General features: G+C 40.9%; 1 protein-coding gene across 1 annotated transcript in view; it reads right to left on the reverse strand.

The window, feature by feature from the left end:
• The window catches only part of LOC109199848 (uncharacterized), an 827,125-nt gene that overhangs the window by 596,922 nt on the left and 216,470 nt on the right, over nt 1–13,733 (reverse strand). The gene's annotated exons all lie outside the window — the stretch shown is intronic.

The raw sequence follows: 13,733 nt of genomic DNA on the forward strand, positions 1-13,733 counted from the left end.
TTATTACATTAGACTGCTGATTTATTGTGAATGAATGATATTGTTTTATGGTACTTTATACTGCTGATTTATAAAGAGAATACTGTTTACAGTGAATCATGGCTTTATTTGTCTGATTAGAAAGAACAGAACATACTGCACAGGAAGCCAAGGTCATAACGTAGGCTCTCTGAGAGAGAAAGAATGTGGATGTTTAAGTTTTATGACTTTGGAGGGGGGCTGAAGCTATAAGAATGTGAGAAACGGTCAGACACTTCAAGATCTGTGTTGTATGGAATATGGAATAAAGAGATTGTTGCTTGAGCATTTTTATACACCGAGTGTTGTTCTCCTTTCAGCCCAAAGATCAAAGAATTGGGATATTTAACAGCTGTAACACACCTGACACAGTTTCTGGGCTGAAGGCACCTTTTTTGTTCCATAACACAATAATCAGATCCACGTACTTTTCTCTCACCTTAATGAGCTCTGTGTCATCCTTAGACAAATCAAGCTGTTTGTCTAATGAGTCTGGATTCACACTAACCTCAGAGTCACCTGATGAGGCAAACATCGAATAATTCAGGATTCCCTGAACTCTAACTGGTGGTGTTTACCATATTAATTTATTAGTGGTTTTGCGATCAAATACAAACTGTTTGTGAGGGATTTCTTTTTCTTCTTTAAGTACCCACCATCTTCTTCAGCTGCAACTTTCTCACTCACTAAAAAGAATTTAAAAAGTATTAAAATATTTGACCACAATCAGTACCTAAACAACAGATCCTCAAAAACAAACATACTTGTAAGATTTTTACAGAATGAGATAAGCAAAAATTAGCTTTAATGTGATATAGTATAGATGAAATACTGATGAATGTGACACATATTCTCAGTACTCACAGGTTTTGTCTCTGGAAGATTTAAAAGTCTTGTCATCAACCCTGCAGACAGCAATGTTAAAATACAACTAATAAATGATGTACTATGCCAAGCCAGAGAAGAAGAAGAAAACAGATTTTACCGTGAAGATCCTCAGTGTGGATCAGTATAATATCAGCCTTATGTCTGTAGTTTAGTGTCAGCACAACTTTCACATCATATGACAACTAAAACATGGTGACTGACCTCAGAGTTTCAAGTCCACATGCTGGATTCTCCAGAAAACCACACAGATGCTTCACTCGTGAACCCTTCAGGTTGTTCCATCTCAGGTCTAGCTCTCTCAGATGGGAGGGGTTGGACGTCAGCGCTGCTGCCAGATAATCACAGCCGATCTTTGACAAACCACAGCTCCACAATCTGTATAAAGAATGAAAGATTTAAGTTTATTAGACAAAGTGAGTGTTTGAAATCATTCAGTGTTTCATAATCTGTCCAGAGCTGAAGAAGGTTCAGAATGTAGAAGTTTAGAAAATGGAAACTCCAAACAGCCAACAGGAAGCAGCTTCAAACAAAAACAACAATTCAATTCAATTCAATTCAATTCAGTTTTATGTATATAGCGCCAAATCACAACAACAGTCACCTCAAGGCGCTTTATATTGTACAGTAGATTGTACAATAATAGATAAAAAGAAAAACCCAAATATCATATGACCCCCTATGAGCAAGCACCCAGCGACAGTGGGAAGGAAAAACTCCTTTTTAACGGGAAGAAACCTCCAGCAGAACCAGGCTCAGGGAGGGGCGGGGCCATCTGCTGCAACCGGTTGGGTGAGAGAAGAAAAACAAGAAAAAGACATGCTGTGGAAGAGAGACAGAGATTCCCCCGTCAGTATGCTACGCCCCGGGAGTGAGAACGGGCTGCCATTGCAGCATAACTAAGGGAGGATTCAGGGTCACCTGATCCAGCCCTAACTATATGCTTTAGCAAAAAGGAAAGTTTGAAGCCTAATCTTAAAAGTAGAGATAGTGTCTGTCTCTCAAATCCAAACTGGAAGCTGGAGAAGGGCCTGAAAACTGAAGGCTCTCCCTCGCATTCTACTTTTAAATACTCTAGGAACAACAAGTAAGCCTGCAGTGCGAGAGTGAAGTGCTCTAATAGTTTGATATAGTACTAGAAGGTCATTAAGATAAGATGGGGCCTGATTATTTAAGAACTTGTAAGGGAGCAGGATTTTGAATTTAATTCTGGATTTAACAGGAAGCCAATGAAGGGAAGCCAATACTGGAGAAATATTCTCACTCTTTCGAGTCCCTGTCAGGACTCTTGCTGCCGCATTTTGGATTAACTGAAGGCCTTTCAGGGAGTTTTTAGGACATCCTGATAATAATGAATTACAGTAGTCCAGCCTAGAAGTAATAAATGCATCAACTAGTTTTTCAGCATCACTCTGAGACAGGATATTTCTAATTTTAGGGATGTTGCGCAAATGGAAGAAAACAGTCCAAAACATTTGTTTAATATGTTCATTGAAGGACATATCCTGGTCAAAAATTATTCCAAGGTTCCTCACAGTGTTACTGGAGGCCAAGGTAATGCCATCCACAGTAAGAATCTGGTTCGATACCATATTTCTAAGATTTTCAGGGCAGAGGAAAAGAACCTCAGTTTTATCTGAATTAAGGAGCAGAAAGTTAGCGGCCATCCAGGTCTTTATGTCTTTAAGACATTCCTGCAGTTTAACTAATTGGTGTGTGTAATCTGGCTTCATGGACAGATAGAGTTGGGTGTCATCTGCATAGCAGTGAAAATGTACACTATGTCTTCTAATGATGCTGCCTAAGGGAAGCATGTATAATGTAAACAGAATTGGTCCTAGCACTGAACCCGGTGGAACACCATAATTGACCTTAGTGTGTGAAGAGGACTCTCCATTTACATCAGAGTAAGAAAGACTTTATTTATCCCCAAGGGGCAATTAACATACAACAGAGCAGCATGATGTTGAAGATAAGGACAGGGCATACACAGGCAATAAGAGTGAGATAATAAATACACAGTATATACAGTATTTACACAAATTACACAGTTTTGAAATTAACCCTTGTGTGGTGTTCGTATTTTTGTTACTCAGCCAGTGTTCATGGGTCTGGTGGACCCGCTAGAGTTTTGGCTTTCCAATTAACACTATCAAACAATTTTATGTTAAATTACTCAACAGATGTGTACTTCATCCCAATTACGAGCCATGTGAACAGCAAACATGGTTAATTCTTTCCCTTTACCTTTGTTCGATCACATTTATGAATTAATGTGCTTCTCGTTTTTTTTTTATAAAATGTTATAAAAAAAATAAAATCAGTTATAATCAAGTGTAAATATCTTTATACCATATTTTGCAGGTTTTGATGGTATATACTGCCTAAAGGGGCAACGGCCTCTAAATGGCATGGGTCTCACAGACCCGAACACCATACAAGGGTTAAACTGACTGAAAGATGAATAAATAACTGTAAGTGAGTAAAGTGTCGGCAGTATAAAAAGAGTGTAGTTTATGTTCATGGGTGTGGAAAATGGTCTTATTGGCTGGAGTTAAAAAGCAGGGTGGCTTTGGGGACAAAGGTGGCTCTCCTCCTCTCAGTCCTGCAGGAAATGCAGCCAAGGTATCGCCCAGAGGGGAGCCATTGAAATGCGGGGTGAAGAATGTGAGAGGGGTCATTGATGATTTTGGCTGCCTGTCTAAGGGCCTGTTGGCTGAAAACCTGTGCCAGAGTTCTGACAGGCAGGCCAATGATTTTAGAGCACACTGATGCAGTGTGCTGCAGTCTGAGTGGAACCAGCAGGTAATGGAGAAGGTTATGACGCTTTCCAGGAAGGCATAGTAAAAAGTCATCATGATGGCTGTGCTGACTCCAAAGGAGTTGAGTTTCCTAAGGAGGTATAGCCATTGGTGGGACCTCCTGAGAATCTCCTCAGTTTTGGAAGAGAATTTCAGGATGTTTTCAAAGATGGTTTCCAGGTATTTGTACTCCTCAACTACCTCCACTGGCTTCCCATGGATGGTGGTGGTGACTGAAGCAGCCAGATCCCTCTGCCTACTGAAGAAGGTCACCACCATCTCTTTGGTTTTGCTCACGTTCAAATCAAGTTTGGAGCTGTCACACCACTCTACAAACTCCTGAAGAGCGGGCCCGTGTTGTTGTGAGGGGGCTGACAGCAGTGACAGGAGAACTGTGTCGTCAGCATATTTCACCAATTGACAGTTGGGCTGTGTGGATCTGCAGTCATCGGTGTAGAGGATGAAGAGCATGGGGGAGAGCACACACGTCTGGGGGGAGCCAGTGGAGGTGAAACGGAGACCGGAGAGAGAGTTGTTGACCCGAACTTTCTGAGTCCTGTTGGTCAAAAAGTCCAATATCCACAGGCTTAGCTGATAATCCAGGTGAAATCGGTAGGAAAGTTTAGTGGCCAGGATATGAGGCTGCAGAGTGATGAACGCTGATGAGAAATCAGCAAACAGAAGTCTGGCAGAGGAGTCAGGGAGTTCCAGATGTTTGTGGAAGGAGTCCAAGATGAAGATTTTTGAATCATCGACACCTCTGTGTGCACAGTAAACAAACTGAAGTGGGTCCATCAGGGAGTCAGTTGCTGTTACGATGTGCTGTATTATGATCTTCTCCATGGCCTTCATCACCAGGGAGATGAGAGCCACAGGACAAGGATCATCCAGAGACTTTGGGTTGTTTCTTGTGGGGATGGAAATGACTGTGGAGTGTTTCCACAGCTGGGGGACGGTGTGACTGTCAATTAACCCTTGTGTGGTGTTCGTATTTTTGTTACTCAGCCAGTGTTCATGGGTCTGGTGGACCCGCTAGAGTTTTGGCTTTCCAATTAACACTATCAAACAATTTTATGTTAAATTACTCAACAGATGTTTACTTCATCCCAATTACGAGCCATGTGAACAGCAAACATGGTTAATTCTTTCCCTTTACCTTTGTTCGATCACATTTATGAATTAATGTGCTTCTCGTTTTTTTTTTTTATAAAATGTTATAAAAAAAATAAAATCAGTTATAATCAAGTGTAAATATCTTTATACCATATTTTGCAGGTTTTGATGGTATATACTGCCTAAAGGGGCAACGGCCTCTAAATGGCATGGGTCTCACAGACCCGAACACCATACAAGGGTTAAGTGTTGAAATAGAGTCCGGAACACACTTCCTAGTTGCCCTGCACAGTGCCTCAGAACTCGACAGCTGATGTTGTCCAGGCCGGGTGAGCTCCTCTCCCTGGTCCTCCTGAGGGCTCTCACCATGTCCTCAGTCCTGAAGGTGAGTGCAGAGCTGCCAGGTTTGAGTGAGGATCTGGACTCCTCAAGCTGGGTGATATTGTTCGTCTCAAACCTGGTGTAGAAAGCGTTAAGTCGTCAGGGAGGGAGGAGGGGTTGCTGCCCTCCACCTGGATGGTTCTGGGGGTGGTGACCACAGTATTCACAGAGGCCATGGTTTTGAGGCCCTGCTAGGCTGAGCGGAGGTCCCCTGTGGTGAATTTTTATTCAACTGTGTTTTTATACTCCAGTTTAGCAGTTTTTATGGCCCTCTTGACCTCCCTGTTGACCCCCTTTTTGTCCAGTGCAGAGCCGGTGAAGAAAATCCTCTTTTTTTTATTCAGGATTTCCTTGACCTCCTTGGTGATCCAGGGTTTGTTGTTGGGTAGATGGAGACTGTTTTTGAGGGGATAATGTTGTCAACACAGAAGGAGATGTATGATGTCACCATGTTGACTTGTTCGTCGATGTCATCAGAGGGACAAAGAAGGCTGTCCCAGTCAGTGGCTTCGAAATATCCTTGTAGGGTGAGGGTACTTTCCGCTGTCCACTGCTTGATGTTTTTGGTGGCGTTTTTAATCCTCTTGATCACTGGGGTGTAAGCAGGGGCCAGCAGGATTGTGTGGTGGTCTGCTGAGCCGAGAGGGGGGAGGGGGAGGGCTTTAAATGCATCTGGTACAGAGCCATAGCATTTATCCAGAGTCTTCCCCTGACGCGTGCTGCATGTAACATACTGTTGGTATCCTTTAAGCGACTTGTCAGGGGAACAGTGGTTGAAATCACTGTTCGTGATTTCAACCACGTTGTTTGTGTGTCTCCCTCTTGAGTCTGGCTCTCACCCCACTCTTCTTTAATCCCCTCCTAGTTACCTTGTTATTGTGAGTTTTTCGATTTCCGTGTCCACTGAGTATTTCCTTGGGAAAGTAGTCCGTGGAAGCGGAGAGGAAAAGCCGGAGGCCAGGCTGCAACTGCGGCCGCAGCTGGATGAGGGAGTCCCTGGTGTAGGTGAGCCTTGGGGTCATATCGAGTGTCGAAAACAAGTCCGAAAAATCACAAAAATGAGGAAAAGGAAAAGAATACAAATATAACTGAGTAGACGGCGAAAAACAACAACAAAAAGAGCATTAAAGTTAGGAAAAGAACGCAAAACTGCTCAGCTCACTGGCCGGTCGACTGCACAAGCAGCGACCCGGAACTGGAAGGGACTCACAAATTGGATTCTATTAGATAGATATGATACAAACCACTGCAGCGCAGTTCCTGTAATACCTACAGAGTGCTCTAATTGCGCTAATAGAATATTATGGTCAACAGCATCGAACGCTGCACTGAGGTCTAGCAGGACAAGCACAGAGATGAGTCCACTGTCAGAGGCCATAAGAAGATCATTTGTAACCTTAACTAAAGCTGTTTCTGTGCTGTGATGAGCTCTGAAACCTGAATGAAACTCTTCAAATAAGCCATTCCTCTGCAGATGATCTGTTACCTGTTTGACAACTACACTTTCAACGATTTTTGATATGAAAGGAAGCTTGGAGATTGGCCTATAATTAGCTAAGACAGCTGGGTCTAGGGATGGCTTTTTAAGTAAAGGTTTAACTACAGCCACCTTGAAGGCCTGTGGTACATAGCCGATTATTAGAGTTAGGTTGATCATATTTAAGATTGAAGCATTAATTAATGGCAGGACTTCTTTGAGCAGGTTTGTGGGAATGGGGTCTAAAAGACACGTTGATGGTTTGGAGGAAGTAATTATTGAAGTTAACTCAGAAAGATCAATTGGAGAAAAAGAGTCTAAATTAATATCAAAGGTACTAAAGGCAGCTGTAGATAATATTACATCTGTGAGATGATTATTGGTAATTTTTTCTCTAACGATAAAAATTTTATTTCTGAAGAAGTTCAAGAATTCATTACTAGTTAACGCTAAAGGAATGGTTGGCTCAACAGTGAATTTTTGTCAGCCTGACTACAGCGCTGAAGAGAAACCCGGGGTTGTTCTTATTTTCTTCAATCAGTGATAAATTGTAAGATGTTCTGGCTTTGCGGAGGGCTTTCTTATAAAGCAACAAACTATTTCTCCGGGCTAAATGATGATCTTCTAAATTTGTGACAAGCCATTTCCTCTCCAGCTTACGAGTTATCTCCTTTAGGCTGTGTGTTTGAGAATTATACCACGGAGTCAGGTACTTCGGATTTGAGGCCTTAGTTTTCACAGGAGCTACAGTATCCAGAGTCGTACGTACTGAGGAGGTAAAATTATTAACCAGATGATCGACCTCTGTTGGAGTAGTGTTCAGGTAGCTGCTCTGCTCTATGTTGGTACAGGGCACTGAGGATGATAACAGTGGGTGGATTATATTCTTAAACTTAGTTAAAGCGCTTTCAGAAAGACATCTACTGTGATAAAGTCTACTCCCCACTGCTGTGTAATCAATTACTGTAAATGTAAATGTTATCAGGAAATAATCAGACAGGAGAGGGTTTTCAGGAAACACTGTTAACTGTACAGTTTCTATGCCATATGTTAAAAGAAGATCTAGAGTGTGATTAACGTGGTGGGTGGGTTCTTTTACATTTTGAGAGAAGCCGATTGAGTCAAATAACAGATTAAATGCCATGTTGAGGCTGTCATTTTTAGCATCTACATGAATGTTAAAATTACCCACAATAATTATTTTATCTGAGCTGAGCACTAAATCAGATTACAAGTCTGAGAAATCAGACAGAAACTCTATGTAAGGCCCAGGTGATAACAAGTAAGACTGGTTTCTGAGTTTTACAGCTGGGGAGGAAAGGGCTAAGCATCAGGCTTTCAAATGAATTAAAAGTCTTTCTTGGTCTTTGGTTGATTAATAGTCTGGTGTGAAAAATTGCTGTCACACCACCCCCTCGGCCTGTGCTTCAAGATTTCTGGTAGTTAGAATGACTCGGGGGTGTTGATTCATTTAAACTAACATAATCATCCTGCTGCAACCAGGTTTCTGTAAGGCAAAGTAAATCGATTTATTGATAAATTATTAAGTCATATATTAACAGAGACTTGGGGGAGAGAGACCTAATATTTAATAATCCACATTTCACTGTTTTACTCTTTGGTTCATGTGTGGATACTGTATTGTTCTTTCTTTGTGATTTTTTATGTTTAAGTTCTTTATTGCTGGTTTTTAGTTTGTTTTTTGTCTGTTTCGGAGCTGACACAGTAGGGGAGGGGACCAGAGAAAACTACAGTCTGACATTGTTTTGGCAAAGTTACACACTGATTCAATATTGAGTTTAGTGATCTCCGATTGGCGTAACCGGGTGTCATTACTGCCGACGTGTTTTTACTGAATTTACGTTTACCCTTAGCCAGCAGCTTTAAATTTCCCTCAATGTCGCCTTGTCTGGCCCCTGAAGACAATTGACTTGGTTGCCGGTGTCTCTAGCTTCACGTCTGAGAACAGAATCGCCAATTACCCGAGTTTGACCCCCGGCCGGTGTGTCGCTGAGTGGGGAAAATGGTTAGACACATGAACAGGTTGGTGGTGTACCTGGGGCTTCTGTTTAAGACACCCAGCCGCCCTCTTTCCCCAGTTGCTTTGGGTTTGCTGGGGAACAGCTAGCGGGTCCTACGCTATCTTTGGCTGCACCAGCTACAGTGGCCTGGCTAGCTACGGGTGAATGAAGGGTGCGAAGCCGAGTCTCCAATTCAGTAATCCTGGCCTCCAGAGCTGCAAATATGCTACATTTGTTCCAAGTATCACTACTGCTAAAGGAGGCGGAGGAGTAACTAAACATCTGACACAATGAGCAGGAAAGTGCAGGAGGGACAGGTGAAGAGGCCACACTGCTAGTGAGTTGGCTACAAGCTAAGCTAAGCTAGCAAAACAGTAAAGACACTGTGAGTGAATACTTTGGGTATAAAATAGGTAGTGAGTACACAGAGAGTGTGCTTCGGATGAAGCATGTGAAGTTTATACTATGAAAAAAGAATGTATCTAAAAGTTTGTAATTAAATTGCTAAGGAGATAAGCTACTCAGAAACACCACTGTGTTTGAGCAGGAACAGGAAGTGATTCTCAGGAACAGGAAATGATACTCTACCGCAGAGAGAGCGAACACCAACAAGAGAAAAAACTCTGAATTTTTCACTTTAAGGGCATTAATTTCTAACAAGAGTATTTTAAAGAAGGCATTACTGATGATCGCCTTCTGTTCATGAAAAAAAAAATGAAATGTAGCTCTAAAGGGCTCAGTCTTTATCTCCAAGAAACAAAGCCGATCATGGAGACAGACCTTGTCAGCTGATCTGTGGACAGCACAAGCATCTTTAACTAAGTCTGAGAGGTGAGCAGTCTTAGGAAGGCTTTACTGTCTGATAGTGATGTTTAAATGATGGGTCAGAGCAGGATTGTGATCATTATTTTTGCTTTTCTTCTATTATTATGTTTAGCTTCTGCTTCAGAGATATTCTCTGAGATATTCTCTGAAATGTTTTCCACTTTTGGACAAAGCTTCACAGTTTGTTCATAAAGGAGATCTCTTGGGGAGTCCATCTGTGCACACACAGTACTACCAAACTCATCTCACACTGAACACACACACTTTCTAGGAATCATCACTCCTTTGACTTTTTCTCAGGTTAGCTTCAGGTTAGCCATTTAGCATTTCTCCAGTCTTTTCCCCTGAGTCATAGAGCGTCACATGACGTCACAGAAGCTGATTGGTCAGCTGCAGTGATGGTGGTGGAGCAGCATTAATGATGATGCTGTAGAACAACAGGAACACGAGGATATATGTTAGTGGGTTTAATCATTCCTGCGTAACTGTTTGTCCTTCTGATTGAAGTGACCTGCTGAGAGCTCACACTGTTCTCTGTAGAAATGATGTCAGTCTGACATGCCACATGTTTGATGACATGTTTGATGTTTGCTCTTCTGGAAACTCTCAGTATAAAATATGGAATATGCAAAGGACAGAGGCACCCTTCAGTCTTTATGACCCTTTTTCTGTACCTGCCACCATCATTCTACATGTTTGTACATCAGCTTATGAAATCCTGTCTGCTGTTAAAGTCTTTATTTATTACTCTTCACCTGCTTCACTGTCACTGTGTGGGTGGAGCTGCCTGAGCCTCGCCCACACAGAAACTTCAAAACAGCAGACACAGCTCCTCTCTGGAGCTAAACTTCTGCTTCATCTCCGCCTCTTTTCTTCATCCTCCGTCTCTGTTTTCTTTTCTTCAGCATTACCCAGCATGCCGTGCAGCAGTGTCAGTTTGTAAATGTGCAATAATTCCTGCTCCAAACTGTTTCTGTTTCACAGATTGCTGTGTGCCGTGTACTTTGACCTGCTAAAGAGAGTCTGTTGTGGATTATTCATTCTTGTGTCTAATACTTAGAACTGTGAGGAAGAACAGTACACAGTTAATTAGGTTCCCCTCTCTCTGAATTAGAAAAGGTCGGAAGGCCACTGGGCACCCGGAGGAGGGCTGCGTGTGGACCGCGAGCCATACATTGAGTATCACTGTTTGAAATATGAACATTACTAGGTAAGTAAAGTAAGTAAGTAAGTAAAATTTATTTATATAGCACTTTTCACAGATAAAATTTAGCAAGTGCTTCACGGGAGGAAGCTGGAAATATAACTAGAAATATAAATAAAATAATAATATAATGTTAAAAGTCTTACCGCAGCATTCTGTACAGTCTGAAGGTGACACAGAGCTGATTTGTTTAAACAAGTAAAGAGACCATTACAATAATCCAAACTAGAAGAAATAAAAGTATGAACAATCATCTCATCACATCAGCAGTCTGAGTTTAGAAATGTTTCTTAGATGACTAAAAACAGTTGTGAACCAGTTGTTTGGTGATGCTGCGATCAACATTATCAAAAGCAGAGTCAGATCCAGTATAACAAGAACGGTGTACTCTGCAGAGTCTGCTGCCATCAAAATGTCTCTAAACACTAAGTAAAGCAGCTTCAGTGGAGTGCAATTTGTGGAAACCAGACTAGAAAATGTGCATAACATTGTGTATCTCCAAAAAGTTGTTAAATTGTGGTGGTACCATTTTTCTAAGATCTTTGACACAAACGCGAATTTTGATATTGGCATGTCACTGTTCGAAAGACAGGGATCCAAATTTGGTTTCTTTAATATTGGTTCAAAAATAGCTTGTTTAAAAAACCTGAGAACTGAGCCAGTACAAAGAGAAGTATTAATCATCATTTCCAGAATACAGGGGCCAATAGAGTCAAACACACTAATGAAAAACGATGGGGGAAGTACATCAAGGTGGCTTAAAGTCAGTTTCATATGACCAAGCAGAGCACTGATGTCCTGTAAGGTAACAGGAGCAAAAGAGGACCAGGTATCAGAAGTAAGCAAAGTGTCAGTGTGATACTGAGTGGATGATGGAGAAATATTAGACCTGATGGCAGCGACCTTATTTACAGAATAGTTCAAAAATTAATTACAATCAGATTAAGTATAAATTGGTACATGAGGAATATTTGGCGAGTCAATATTCTTAATTGTATCAAAAAATACTTTAGGATTGTTCTTTTTTGAAGCTATTAGATTTGCAAAATATTCAGTTCTGGAATTTTATATCATTTTGTTAAGTGAGAAAATTGATTCTTTGAGATATATAGATATATGAATCTCAAGCTTGGAAGCCTTCCATAAATGTTCTAATTTGCGACAACATCTCCTAAAATTTTGAATATTTTCATTTATGCAGGGACAGAAATTTGAAGAATGGAGAACACTTTGTTTCAGAGGCACCACTGTCTCTAAGATAGATTTACACTGATTGTTAAAAGACAAAATAAGTGAGTCAATGTCATTATGAGCCATGTGAGGGTCAAACATGGCAGAGAACCTTCCAGCAGCATCTTGGTTTATAATCCACCTTTGGATCATCAGTTTAGGAGGTGAAGGATGCAGGTAAAATGACAAATTAAAAAACATGTAGGTCACTCATATGGACATACTCCACACATACATCATGTATATTTAAACCCAGGGAGAAAACAAGATCCAGTATGTGGCCCTTTTGTATGTGTGGGGCCAGAAACATGCTGCCTCAAGTTAAAAGACTCAGTGACAGCGATGAGCTCAGCAGCAGTGTTACAGGAAGGATGATCAATATGAAGGTTTAAGGTTTTCCATTATTACAACCTTCTCCAATTTAATGATGGATGTCAGAAGGTCATTAAATTCAGTTAGAAACACCCCGGCAGGTCCAGGAGGTTGATAGTTTAATATACAATTAAAGGTTTTCTGAGAACCGACCTACATCATCTGTGACTCAAATGATTAAAAAGGAGTTCATAAGCCTGCATGTGAATCTGTCCCGATAAACAGCAGCAAGTCCTCCACCACATCCCAAGAGATGTGGAGTTCCAATGACGGTGCAGCCAGCCAGGCAGATTTCATTCAAGTGGAAATAATCCTTATTTTGTTGCACGTCTCAGTCATACACATAGAATCTAGAGACTCGTGTTTTGCCTTGGCTTTACTTTTACTTTATATGTTGTTTGTTTAATTTAAGGCTAAAAGAAAATTAAATCAATGAGAGGTAAAATTTGAGTGGGTAGGGACAAATAAGTGTATACTTCCGCCTACTCCTTTTCAAACAAAAGAATGTAATGATATTTTGTAATGATTGTGAATGCACGTTTGAAATAAAAATGAACTAAACTGAACTGAACTGAGATCATTTAGAATAAATGATTTGTTTGTCATGGAGCGAACATTAAGCAGGTCCATTGACTGTTCTGCTTCAGTCATTGGACTAAGCCAGAGAAGAAGAAAAGAGACTTTACCATGAAGATCAGTGTGGGTCAGTATAATATCAGCCTTATGTCTGCAGTTTAGCGTCAGTACAACTTTCACATCATATTCATCTCAGTACAACTAAAACATGGTGACTGACCCCAGAGTTTCAAGTCTACATCCTGGACTCTCCAGAAAACCACACAGATGCTTCACTCCTGAATCCTGCAGCTTGTTGTGACTCAGGTCAAGCACTCTCAGATGGGAAGGGTTGAAATTCAGCGCTGTTGCCAAATAATCACAGCTGATCTCTGACAAACCACCGCGCTCGAATCTGTATAAAGAATGAAAGATGTAAGTTTATTAGATAAAGTGTGTGCTTGATATCACTCAGTGTTTCATAATCTGTTCAGAGCTGAACAAGGTTCAGAATGTAGAAGTTTAGAAAATGGAAAGTCCAAACAGCTGAAGCCAACAGGAAGCAGCTTCCAAGAAACACAACAAGAGAAAAAACTTTGAATTTTTCACATTAAAGTTGTACATTTATCATAAAAACATAAAACATAAACATACACAAACATAAAAACTGTGTGAAATCAACCAACTAAACAAGAAAAAACAGAGTCAAAAACAAAAAAAAAACTGTCAGTCCAGGAGGCCGACATTGGGACTGTGGTGAAGGCTCTACACTAAAGACACACAAAAAAGATGATGTTTGTAGTTGAAACTGTAAAGGTGTGAGTTAAAGAGCTCCAGCGTCTGTCATGTTA

Source organism: Oreochromis niloticus, linkage group LG15 (genome assembly GCF_001858045.2).
Source record: "Oreochromis niloticus isolate F11D_XX linkage group LG15, O_niloticus_UMD_NMBU, whole genome shotgun sequence".
In the NCBI taxonomy this organism is placed as follows: domain Eukaryota; kingdom Metazoa; phylum Chordata; class Actinopteri; order Cichliformes; family Cichlidae; genus Oreochromis; species Oreochromis niloticus.